This window comes from Canis aureus, chromosome 26 (genome assembly GCF_053574225.1).
Source record: "Canis aureus isolate CA01 chromosome 26, VMU_Caureus_v.1.0, whole genome shotgun sequence".
In the NCBI taxonomy this organism is placed as follows: Eukaryota; Metazoa; Chordata; class Mammalia; order Carnivora; family Canidae; genus Canis; species Canis aureus.
In genome coordinates, this window is record NC_135636.1 from 19,272,567 (window position 1) to 19,286,426 (window position 13,860).

Sequence of the window (13,860 nt, forward strand, 5' to 3'; positions counted from 1 at the left end):
TGTTACTTTACAAAAACTCAAAAAAATATGGAGAGTGAGTATACCATGTACCAAGTACACTAAAAAACAAATATCAGTTTGGTTAGTTTTCTACTTTTAATGGCTTCAGGTCTTGCTTACAAAAAGCAAGCAGAGATCATTAGGGACAAACATTCCTTTCAGCATGCCAACTTGGGATCGACTGTGCTCGCATTTACCAACCCTCATATGCTTCTGCCCCTAAGTCTGCTGAAATGTTCAAACATTGGCCTGCAGCAAATACCTCCTTCCTCCCTCACACACATTCCTATGAAAACCAGACCAAAAAAACAAAAAAACAAAAAAAACAAAAAACAAAAAACAAAACAAAACAAAACAAAAAACCCCACAACACACACACACACACACACACACACACACAAACCCAAAACACTGAGACAAGTTAGAGTCCATTGCCTTTTGGGTGAGCTACCACTTGATTTTCATTGGGCTCAACAAGATTCAGTTCAAGATCTGAGTAGGACTGCCTGTGTGGGCATAACCAGGTTGGAATAGGGATCAGGAGAGGAGACACTGCAGAGAGGACATTTTGGGAAGGGAACTAAGTGGGAAAAAGTAGAGAGGTACACAAGCTTATGACTTCCTTGGGGGAGTGGCTGGAGTAGAAGTGCCACAGCACCAGGAGCTAAGGCTGGAAAGGAAGATAGAAGCCACAAAGGGCTCAGATGCTAGCAGAAGCCCTAGAAGAACCTGGGCATGAGATAGCAAAACAGCAATGGAGGTGGATTTACACAATAAAGCCAGAGCATCATGCAATGAAGAAATCAAATTTTAGCTCAGGCTCCATAAATAATGTGACTGTTCTCATCCAAGGGAGAAGAGTAATAGGTTCCCTTCAGTACTTGTGTATGAAGAAGGTGGACTAAGGACATCATGCCCACTTGGCACAGACTGTGAGACCAAACAAACCCACAGAATCCATCTCCCGGATCAGTTAGCAAAACTGGAAGCCAGCATCTGGCAGTGCATCCTGGAGGCAAGTCAAGCCTCTTTATGGAGGGCACTTGGAGTATTTACAGATCCAAAGAAAAAGAATTAGGACCCAAATCCCCACAACAAAACAAACAGCAGCAGCAACAAATAACCCTTGCATCTTGAAGCCCGGAAAGGAAAAGGTATGGGTCTCCCAGCAAACAATTTGCAAAACTATAGCAGAGCAAGGACAGGTTCAGGTACAGAACAGAGCAGCTTCTCCTGCTGACACTGGTCAATTTCTCAAGACATTGCACAAGACAGAATTCTGCTGTAAAGCATGATGGGTTCCAAGTTGATATTATGTCTTAGTCATAGGTCGCTAAAACGTTGGTAGGCATCATTCTATAGTGTGTTTATTCCTTCTCAACCGATGCTTTTGTAGTCTGCATAAGTCCCTAAAATAAATATTAATTTATATTATATTATAATATGCCTTATTAATAAGGCATTGATAAAGAGAGATAAAAGTGTGCTAGGTGGACTGTATCTCATAGTTGCTATTAGAGAGACAGGTCCCTAAAACACTTTGTCTTAGGGATGCTTATTTTTTAACCGTATGTCACAACAATGTCAGAGTCTAGAAGTGTATTCAATGGCCCATTGCAAATCATTAAGCAGTTTTGTGAACAAGGAGAAAATATACAAAGTTACCATTTTAAGAATGCTAAGGGTAAGTCTGGTGGTAGGGAAATAATGAAGCAGAGGGCACAGAAAGACAAGTCAGGGGCTCCTACAACAATCTAGGATAGTGGTTCTCAAAGAGTGGATCCCAGACCAGCAGTATCCACATCATTGGGGAACTTATTAGAAATGCAAATTCCTGGACTTCCTCCAAGATCTACTGAATCAGAATGTCTTGTAGCAGGGCCTAGAAATCTGTGTTTTAGCAAGCCTGAGGACATTTTGATGCATGCTCAACTTTGAGAGCGGCTGACCTAGGAACTTGCTCTGCCAACGGTGATCTAGTGGACCAGCAGCACCAGCACAATCCCACCTTCCCGGAGCTGGTTAGAAATACAGACTCTCAGGCCCTACCCCAGACCCACTGAGTCAGAATCTGTGTGCTATCCAGAGTCCGGGTGCATTCCAGTCTGAAAAGCTGGACAAATAAGATCCTCAAAGAGGGGTTTGCTGTGGAGATGGGGAGGAAGTGCAGACTAGGAGAACATTTTGGGAAGACTAATGAACAGCTCCAACACTTTACTGGTAACCCAGTTGTATAAAACTACCCCTCAAATATCCACATAGATTGCATTACTGGCCTATTGGGATTTGATGCTCCTCAGAGTCTACTGTAGCGGACCAATAAAGACTTTTCACCCTGTGCAGCTCCACATCTGCCTCTCTAATTGTCCTCTTCCCTCAAATGCAAACATTTCTGGGAGGGGCTATATGTGAAGTCGTTATTGGAACACTTCCAAAGAATTGTTGGTCTCTTTTTGGGGGGAGGGAGAAACAGCAGGTGAGAGATGAGGATAACTTAGGGAGTTACTCAAGAGGCAGTGATAGGATTTACTGGAAATAGGTTAGAGCCACATCATGGTTTCTGGGCGGGTTGGCTCTGGCTCAGGGCTATGACGGCTTGGCAGCAAGAAATCAACAGTTTACAGGAGCGCTAATAAGCTCACAAAGTGTGCTATGGATTTGTGTAAAGGAGGCAAAGTTCAACCTGTAAGTCAAAACTGAACAGGTGGGAAACACCTGCTCTCTCTAGCTGCAAAATGTGTTCAAACCTGTTTTTCCCTGCCAACAATCCATGAAGGCCTTGGCTTTAATGATTAAGTAAAGAGTCAAAGGAAAGAAAATATAGACCAGCTCATCTTTCTTATTTTGTTTTAATTGGGAACTCATTCTGGTTCGTCTTAGATTAACGATTCATTAACAAGTCAACTAACATATCTTTTTATGTATCAACTACAAGTTTTAGAAATTCACATCTTTATTCTAAGACTTATGCAAGACTTATAATGCACTGCATCATTTAATAAGCACTCGCCACACTCAATTCAGATTGAGATGAATTCTTCACTGTGTATGATCTATTACTTCCTGAGTCATCACAAAGCCAAACCTTGAGATTCTCAGGGCTTCAGAGGAAACATAAAATGTTAGTTCTCTCCAGTTGGTGTCCTTTGAAAATGTTCTGTTCCATCAAATTTCTTGGTGTACTCTCAGAAAGCGTGAGGGAGCAGCATAACTCAATGGTTTTCACCTCAGTAATTTTTATCATGGGTCCTGGCATCGGAATGGCCAGGTCTGAATTCTCACTCTGGTACCTATGGCTTTGAGACCAAGTGCAAGTTACTGAACTTCTCTGTCCCTCAGTTTGCACATATATATAAGGAGGAGCATAATTCCTACTTTGTATTTTAAGTGAGGAATAACCTAACTTGCACATGACAGGTCATCAGTGAAGGTCAGCCATAATTTTTGCCGAGTGTGTGATTTGACAGTTACAAAATCCTCTGTGAAATAGCACCATGTATATAAGTAAATGAGAATGTCAGGAATGGATAAGTGTTGTTCTTGGGTTAGGACAATCTGGAACTTGGAAGGCCTCCCCAAACAGGTGCAATCCCTGAGGAGGAGGAGCATCACATGAAGATCTGGGAGAAGAGGATTTCAGCAAAAAAAAAAAAAAAAAAAAAGGTGGGGGGGAGGGCAGCCCTGGTGGCGCAGCGGTTTGGTGCCGCCTGCAGCCCGGGGTGTGATCCTGGAGACCCGGGATCGAGTCCCACATCGGGCTCCCTGCATGGAGCCTGCTTCTCCCTCTGCCTGTGTCTCTGCCTCTCTCTCTCTCTTTGTGTCTATGAATAAATAAATAAAATCTTTAAAAAAAAAAAGCAGCAACTCTAGTGCCCCAGAAACTCAGGATAAATTTCAGGGAAGAAGGAGACCCATAGGCCACATCAAGTGATGCCCAAGCAGCCAAGTAAGATGAAAACAGATGATAAGATGTTGGACTTTGGTAACTGTGATAAGAACTTTGCAGCAGAGTGTGTGTGTGTGTGTGTGGAGGTGAGAATGGAAGGGGAGAGAGGAGAGATCATATATGCAGATCACTCTCTAAAAGAGTTTTGCTGTGAAGGGGAGCTGCAAAATGAGGGAAAGAGGGCCTGGCAGTGCTTTCAAGTTGGTGAAAGAAAGGCTTCACCAGCCATACAGGTGCTGTGTGTACAGGCTCGGAAAAGCATGGGAGGCAGGATCCCAAGGGGACAGGACAAGAGGGGAGGTCTGCATGCAGGCAGAGGGTACCCAAGCTTAATGCTGGTCCAAGGCGGAAGGGAATGAGCGTGAGGAGCTAGACTGGCTGGGGCACATCCTACCTGAACACTGCCGAATAAAGAGCTTGGAAGAAAGTGTGCAGCTATTGAATGACACCATTTAAGATAAAAACCCATGATCTTCCTGTTCCTGGGACTCACTAAGTCCTCTCTGCTGTAAGTAAGACAGGATCCCAAGATCATCAGGAATGAAGAATAGTGTTCAGGTACTCCAAATGTGCTAACAATTTTTAAAGGAAGATGCTCTTTATGTGTCAAAATTAGAGTTAAGCTATGTATTAAAACCCTTAAAAGGCATAATGGAGATCTCTATTTAGCATACGATACTTAAAGTTTCATCTTCATCTTGGAAATATGGGATAGAAAATCCAAAGGAAATCCAGATCAAGCTGGCAGGAACTTTAAAGTCTGCAGTGGAAGTGGTCATATTAACTAATCGCTAACTATCCCATGTCACACTGACTATTTCTCAGAGTGACAGTTTGTGGCTGAGCCTTGGAAAGGGGGGACCTCAACAAAACTTCCTAGGGCAGTTACAAAGATGGTCTTTTGATAGAATTATCCATTCAGGAGACCAGGGCTGTGGAGAGACAATCCATGTAAGAAGCACAGCAGGAGGGGCCAAGCAGGGAATAGAACAGGCAGCATTTACTGAGCATATGCTGTGTGTGCCCGGGCCTGTGCAGAACCCTTTTTGGGCATTCACAGCTGAGTTAACTTTTTAACACTCAGCGGCATTCTTATCCCCATCTTACAGAAGAGGAAACAGAAGCTCGAAGATGTTAGGTGATTTGCCCAAAGTTACACACCTGTTATTAAGTGGAAGCACACTGATGACCACAAGCCTTCAGTGATAACAGGACCAACCAAGTAATTACCAAAAACAGAAGGGCAGAGTTGATGGAGCTGGATGAATGCAGGGTGGGTGTGGAGAGAGAACAAGCAGAGATGAGGTCAAGGTGCAGGTGGGCTGAGAGCCAGCCTCAGAGTTAATTCTGTAACACAGCCAGTCTGCTGATGGTGGAACTCTTAATGGAAGGTTGGCAGGCATGACTGTGCTGAGGAGCAGTTCTGGGAGCCAATAAGCTCAGCCTGCTGGCAGGAGAAGGATGAATTACCTCTCCAGGGCACTGGTTGTCTAATTCCATTGCCTCCCATCCCCAGCCTGTTACTCTCTCCTACTCTCTCCACCTCACTAATATTTAGGGTTGAAGAGCTGCCCACTTCAGGAGCGGGTGACAGCTTATCACTGCAATCAGGAGCACTGATGTTCATTCATACACGATTGGTGAGAATGTAAAGTGACACAAACAACTGGGAAAATTGTTAGGGGATTCCTTATAAAGTTAGATATCCACCCTCAAAGACTCAACAAGCCCGCTCTTGGGTAATTACTCAAGAGTGATGAAAATATATGTCCACAAGAAGACCCATACACGACTGTTCAGAGCAGCTCTATCCGTAACAGCTCAAAACTGGAAACAATCCAGCAACTAGAAAATGGACAAATTGTGGTCAAATCATCTGAAGGAATACTATAGAGCAATAAACAAGAGTAACACAACATGCAGTAACATGGATGCATCGCAAAAGCATTGCATTCAGTGAAAGAAGCCAGATGCTTGAAAACCTGCTGTGTGATCCACTTAAGTGAAGGACAAGAATAGGTAACACTAAACTAGATGATAGGATAACAGTAGTCTCTGGGTATCTGTGTGTATGTAGGGCTAGCAAGGAGAGGTACTGTCTGGCAGAGGGCAAAAGAGAATTCTCTGGGGCCATGATAATATTCTATCTTGATCCACTCTATGGCTACACAGGTGTACACACTTGGAAAATTCATTTAGGGGGAAGCCGGGGTGGCTCAGCAGTTTAGCGCCTGCCTTTGGCCCAGGGCATGATCCCAGAGTCCTGGGATCGAGTCCCACATCAGGCTCCCTGCGTGGAGCCTGCTTCTCGCTCTGCCTGTGTCTCTGCCTCTGTGTGTGTGTGTGTGTGTCTCCCGTGAATAAATAAAAAAAAGAAAAAAGAAAATTCATTTAGGTATATATTTGAGAATTGTTCATTTCGCTCTATATAAATTATGTCTCAAAGAAGAACATTAGCATACAAAATAAAAATTTTAAAAATCACCCTTGTTTTGACCTCTGAGTAAAGAAAACTTCATTATTGGCTTTCAAGTTTATTATCCTTTTCCCAGCTCTGCTAACTGGGCTCTTGGCCATCACTACACATCACAAAGCGCAAAGGCAATCCACAAAGCAGAGAACCTACACCATAGCTGCACTTGACCCAACAATTATCCTGGTACCGGGCAGTTTATTGTTTTTCCTTGCAAAAGAGTATTGATAAAAAGACATACTTGCCATTAACATTAACAAAATGATTCAATGGGCACAACATACTCCCACAGAGGAATGGGACAGTACATGAGCTTTCCTTAGGAATGTGCCAAGTTCCACGAATAATTAACTGTCATTGTTAAAATTTTGCCTTTTATATTTTTGAATCATATGCATGAATTATCTATGAATAAAATTTAATAAAAACCAAGTATATGGGAGATAGAAGCAAACAGCTCTCGTGAATTCTTGGAACAGTGAATTGCTCCGGAAGGACCACCACCTTCCCTCCCCTCTGCCCCCCATCACTGGCACTCTGGAGTCTCTAGCTTCTCAGGTACCAGAGTCTTAGTCACGGGCTGGATATTGGGTGCCCTTATTTTTGCTCTTCCCCTTCCTCTGTAACTGAGCAGCAATAGCCACAATGTGCCAAAATGGGTGGATCTCCTCACTATGGACTACTGCATGGTTTGAGATGCAGGAGCTCACCCTTACTCATGCAGTTACTCTTCTCATCTTGCGGACAGAAAAAATAAATATTGAAGAATGAATACTAAGTCTTAAGCATAGTTTATTTACTGAGAAAATAAGCCTCTTTAGAAAATAAATTGCATATCTAAATTAATTTCCTTCTTAAGGATGGTGTGGAATGCCTCAGGAATTAGATAATTTTTTTTGAAATCAGTTTCTTTTTTTAAGATTATTTATTTATTTATTCATGAGAGACAGAGAGAGAGAGAGAGAGGCAGAGACACAGGCAAAGGGAGAAGCAGTCTCCATGTAGGGAGCCTGATATGGGACTCGATCTCGGGACTCCAGGATCATGCCCTGGGCTGAAGGCGGTGCTAAACCGCTGAGCCACCTGGGCTGCCCTGAAAAAAAATTCTCTTAGTCAAATCAGTACTGAAATTCAGATATCCTTTAGTTTTAGCAAATGACATAAAATTATAGTTACGAGTCCTGAAAACTCTCCTATGCATTTTACAAATGCTATTTTAAGTTTCATTTCATGAAAGTGACTATTCGAGTAGATTCCATGTGTCTAAGACAATTCTATAAATAAGTTAGAATTTATAAAATGCAGCATGGGTGCTCTCAAAGGCTAAGAAATATATAAGACTAAGTTATCACCAAAGAAGGTACCCTGATGATAATAAGACAGGAACCCATATTTTGATATAAATTTAAGTTACTCTTTTTTCACACAATCCTAATGAATGTTCCCAATGTGGCTATTACTAATTGAGATTACCAACTCAGGAGCCTGGGTTCATATTCTGCCACTCACTAGCTGGGTGACCTTGGGCAAATTACTTAATTTCCCTGTATCTCACTTTCTTTTTCAGTAAAATGGAATAATAATGATGAGTGTTTCATAGGTCTGTATTTTAGATTACATCATTTGATGCATATAAAATCCTTAAAGCAGTGTTTAGTATGTAAGCTGTGGCTAATTGTTCTTAGCCATTGTTATTTGTTACTTAAAAAAAATCCTGGCTCCTATTCGAATTATTTGAGACATCATTTAAATATAATATTTCTATTACTATGGGAAATCAGACACATAGAAATGATTCTAAAACTTATAGGTACATGTTTTTCAAAATAAAGATACAAGGAACCAGTGGAAGTTAAGGGCCACAATATTTGCTCTGAATGTTAAAATAGGAGATCTTATAATCACATTTATCGTCGTAGTGTTATAGACTGTACTAGCAAAAAGAAAGAAGAAAAGAACAAACTGATTAGTAATGGTGAGACAGTAAATGAAGACATGCATATAATCAACATTTTCCCACAAATGTATATGTAATAAAGATAAAAGAAATCATTGAAGTTACAAGGGAACTTAGAAGTATTATATCCCAACCCACAGCAGGCATCCGTTCTAAGCATCCCTGGAGATGTGCAGTGAGACTCTTGCTTCTCAAGGACCAGCATTACCTGGGAGCTTGTTAGTAATGCAGAATCGCACACCCCACTCCAGACCTAAAGAATCATAGCCGGCATTTTAACAAGATCCCCAGGGGATCTGCATGCATATTAAATATGGAGACATGCTGGCCTACACTATTTTAATTCCTTGCATTTGTGGCAAACTCACTACTCATGATGCAGCTGGTCTACTATGAGATATTCCCAATTCTTAACATATCTTTATTATATGGAGCCCAAGTTTAAGAGAAATGTATAGGTCATGATCTCATTTTTAAATGCTTATATATATCAATGGTATCAAATACATATAGATGCACATATGTATCTAGACCTCAGTTTAGGTTTACATAGAAAAACTTCTGGAAGGATAACAACTAATTGTTGATACTAGTATCATTTAAATGTGTTGTTGGAATTTCTTACTATGACTCCTTTTTGTGTGTGTGTGTGTGTATACTCAAGTCTTAGTTTGATCAGCTAGAGAATTCAAGATCCACTTTATTAATTCTTCCTCAGAGAGCTAAAAGCAGCTTCCAGCTTCCCTTGGACTTATTTTCTCCAGGCTAAATGGTTCCGAATGTTCACACTGGTCCCTGCAGTTCTACTATCCTATACTCCCCCTTCTGGATCCCTCCAAGTTATCAACAAGTCTTCTAGAAGCAGGTGCCAGAACCCAGGTCACCCTGACTGCCATCAGTAAAAGCAATCATTTGATCTCTAGGAGTGTTTTCCTCTTGGCTAATAACTTCTTAATTTAAAAAAGTCATTTGCAAATTCATGGAAGAAATTAGTTTTTAGTCACATAAATTATTATAAAGTTTTTCTTCCGAGATGTCTCAAATGTATTGGAGATGCTAGGAAGAGCCCTGCAATAGCGTTAATTGCACTGAACTCAATATTCACTTCTGAAGCAAAAGAATAGCCATCATGTGTATGGTGTTTGAAGGATGACAACGCAGGGGTACCAAGTAATTCCTGACAGGAGGAGAACAAGGAATGCGAAGGGACAGATCCGTTCATGTACATGTAACGACATTTGGTGTAGTCAAGAGGGATAATTGTGAACCTTGAAATGAGCTCCTACAGATAAGATGACAATGGATAAAATAACCCAGACAATAAGAATAGAAGACAAACTTTAATGGGATCTATATAGGGGATTGGAGGTAAAAAAAAAAAAAAAAAAAAAAAAAGAGGGTAGGTAGGACTTTGTGTTAATTTTTTTCTTTATGTTCAGTCTAGAACAGAGTTCCCCAACACATCAGTGAGTCATGATCGGTGTAGGGACTCTGCCTTTTGGCACAACTGAGTGAGGCCTGACCAGTACAAGACCTCAGCTGGCCACCTCCAGCACGAACAAGCCTGCAAACACATTATATTTGTCCTAAATATGTTGTGCCACTGCTCCCACAAAAAATATATTTATTTGGAAACACTAGTATAAAAGATATTCCTTTTCTGTCAACTTTCAAGGCTGTTTTGAAAACATAGCTCCCAGTAGTGAAGCAGATACAGCATCTCTTAGGCAAAAGACAAAGACATTTCTAGTGCAAGCATTGATGGGCACACCCCCATTCATTAAGGCCTAGCATTGCATTAATCTGTGCTGACATCATTTGGTACAGAAATAGCTATGGTTATAGGAAAATTGGTGAACACTCTGTAACTCAATGTCTGAACATTGAGCTACTGCAGAGAGCACATGAGAATGTTCTGCAATGGCATATCAACCTTGATACAAGGACACAATCAAATATGCATAAAAAAGTATGGGGCAGAGGTAGGTGTGAGACATAGCTTAGGATGTGAAAGAGGAGCAAAAGGAAGAAAAAAAGCCCACAGAGAACCAGAATGGCCACAGAGAGAATAACCTGGACTGTATCAGGATAATCACATTTCCCTAAGTCAAAGAAGACAGAAGGTTTTACAATTCTTTGTTATGGAAGGACTAGAATTAAAACTGAAACTGTATGAGCTCAGGTTGAATATTAAAATATTAACTGTAGTTTAGCTTTTTTTGGAAACCAGTTACATATTCAACCAATAAACTGATAATATATAAATATATGGGTGAGCACATTCTGCCACTCAATAAATTATTTCTGATCTATTCCACCGTATGATTTCAGATCCTGTTAACAAGTTATTTTTGTCACATTTATGAAGGCTTGGGAAGGAAAAGAACATTTATAATGAATCCTTGTTATATGTTGGAAATTATACAAATGTTTAATGTGTATCATTCCATTTAAAGTTTATAAACCTATGAGGTAGGTAGGTAGTATTGAACTTGTGATATTCTCTTTTGTAGATGAAAGAAGTGAAGCATATGAAGATTTAAGTTGCCCAATAACAGCTATTAACAAGAAAGATCTAGCTTTAAAGCCAAAGTTTTCTACTCCACCCACTGTTTATCCTACCACAACATGCTACTTAGGACTGGAAGTGTCGTTGTTGAAACTGAATGATGCACCTTGTGAACAAGGACCCCAGCAGAGTAGGGGCTGGCTAGTGTCTCTACCAGTTCCTATGCACAAGATGTCACAACAGCACCATACGTGCTCATATGTGTTCCAGATATGCTTTTTTTTTAAGATTTTTATTTATTTATTTATTTGAGAGAGACAGAGAAAATAAGAGAGAGAGAGAGAGAGAGAGAGAGCACGAGTGGGGAGGAGAGGGAGAAGCAGATTCCCCACCAAGCAGGAGCCTGACACAGGACTCAATCCCAGATCCTGAGATCATGACCTGAGCCAAAGGCAGACGCCCAACACTCAGAGCCACTCAGCACCCCCAGATACACTTCTAAAGCAAGGTTTCTCAACCTCAGCACTATTGACATTTTGGGCCAGATGAGTTTTCTTTCATTGTAAGGGGCTGTCATGTGCACTGTAGGATGTTGAATAATACCCCTGGCCTCTACCCACTGAGATGCCAAGAGCACCACCCCAAAAATGTCTCTAGACATTGCCAAATGCTCCCCACCACAGGAAGTAGGGTAAAATTACCCCCATTTGAGAAACATTGCTCTAAGGCCACGAAATAAATATTTTCTTTATTGAAGAGTAACATAAGGCATAGCTAAATTCAATGACTTGCTCAGCAATTTTTAAATAGATTTTATTTATTTTTTCATGAGAGACATAGAGAGAGAGGCAGAGACATAGGCAGAGGGAGAAACAGGCTCCATGCAGAGAGCCCGATGTGGGACTCAATCCCGGGGCCCCGGGATCATGCCCTGAGATTAAGGTAGATGCTCAACTACTGAGCCACCAAGGTGCCCCTTTGCTCTGGAGTTTAAAGGCTGGACATGAATAGAATCTTCAGTTCTTTACTCTGGAGCTAGATTGAAGCCACAACAGTTGTGTACTTTGTTTTTAGTAGCAGGTAGGCTAAGTAACTCCAGCTGCTATACAGATAAAATCTTAGTGCCTTAATTCATTGCAAGATTATTCCTTACTCGTGTTATAATCCAATGTAGGTGTGCCTCCAGGTGATCATTTAGGAACCCAGGCCAGAACCCAGGCTACTTACCTCTTTGACTCTACCACCTTCAACACATGGCTGGAATTTCCTGCATTTAGCCAGGGAGTAAGAAAAAGATGTTGAGGAGAACACTTCCTCTCTGAACCACATCAGCCTGTAAATGTCAGACATGACTTCTTTTCACATTTTATTGATAGTCCTTTACCGGGAAGACTTTACAGCAATAATCCTATGCTATGAAAGAGATGTATGTAATTTTAGTGTCTTTTTTCTACCCATCTGCACCACCTTTCAAAGCAGGTACATAAATATTTCAGCCTGATAAGAACCTGGCAATGTAGGCAAATTTAATCCCAGTCGTGTGTGTGTCTGTGTGTGTATTATCTCCCCATTTTATACATGGTAAAGTTGGACATGAATACTACCTTTAACTTGATTGATATCTTAGGGCTAGAACTCCAAATTCTCACTCTTGGGTTGGGAGTTCCTACCTAAGAAGGCAGGTGACACATATTCAGCAGAGTAAGAGAGTGCCATTAGCCAAAGAGAGGGACAATGTTATAAGCACTGTCTCTGGAATCTGATTAGGTCAAGTCTTTGGCTTTGCCACCAATTGTTGTGGACGACCTCACACAAGTCCTCAGAGCCTACATTTTCACATCTCAGGACAATCATAGTTACCCTACTATAGTGTGGTAGTAAAGTTTAAATGAGATGATACATGGAAAGTACTTCAAACAATGTCCAATAAATTTTGGTTACTAATACAGCATAAGAAGTAACTAACACACGATCTACAAATTTACAGAATTTTCTTGCTAATATACATCACACTTAAGTTCTATGTATTTTGGGGTTAACTTAGTTTTCTCCACATTAGCCTGTTTAAAAAGAACAAATCAATTCTCATTGACTTCGGGAGATTTGCTGAATTCTACAGTAGAAACTGGGAGAAGAGGCATCTGGGAAAGCAAGTGACGATGATTCAGCATAAAACCATACCCAATTTTGGAAAGCAGCCCAGAGTGCAAGCCCTGCTGATAGCAAGTCAGTAGAATCTTGTTCATTTAAACACCAAGGGCAGCCCAGAGCATTATGAAGGATGGAAGCAAGGTCAAATGTTTTGTGTGTTCTTCTGCCAGTTTAGCTGCCAGAAATTCAAGGGCCAAGGATAGAAACCCAGCACCCAACCTCACTGCCCATTTCATGATTTCGAGTCATCTTGTTTTATAGATGAGGAGACAAAAGATGAGGAGACAAATGCAAAGCAAAGTTGATGGTTACACAGGAGACATGAGTTCCCAAACCATGTTTTGTTTTCTTCATTCTTGTGTCAACTGTCTTACCTGTGTTGCCTTCATATGTGTCATTTTATATTCCATAATACTACAAAGTGCAGTGATATTGCCCCAGGAGGCAAAACACAAAAGTTTACAGAGTATCTTTCTGGAAGCTGCCAATTTTTCCCATACATAAACACCTCTTCAAATTTAAGAGCTACTTCCCCAAAACTGAGGGTGAGTCCCACCTTCTGTCAGCACTTTGCCTCATGTCTTTAAAAAGAAAGAAAGAAAGAAAGATCATTTTCACAGCAAGTTCTTTGTTTATGATCAAAATATTCCAAAGCCCCTTCAGTTGAGTGCATAATAACTGAAGATGTAATGGTTTGGTGCACACGGACACCACACCTCAGTAATTTCTGTCAAAAAGATGGGGCATGAAAACCCACTCAGATCGGTGCAGCACAGACATCTCCCCAACCACAAACCCCTCTGAAAGGCATCAGCCTGCCAAGA

The 13,860-nt window shown here is 41.0% G+C and overlaps 1 protein-coding gene across 2 annotated transcripts in view; it reads right to left on the reverse strand.

The window, feature by feature from the left end:
- The window catches only part of PLCB1 (phospholipase C beta 1), a 673,888-nt gene that overhangs the window by 475,342 nt on the left and 184,686 nt on the right, over nucleotides 1-13,860 (reverse strand). The gene's annotated exons all lie outside the window — the stretch shown is intronic.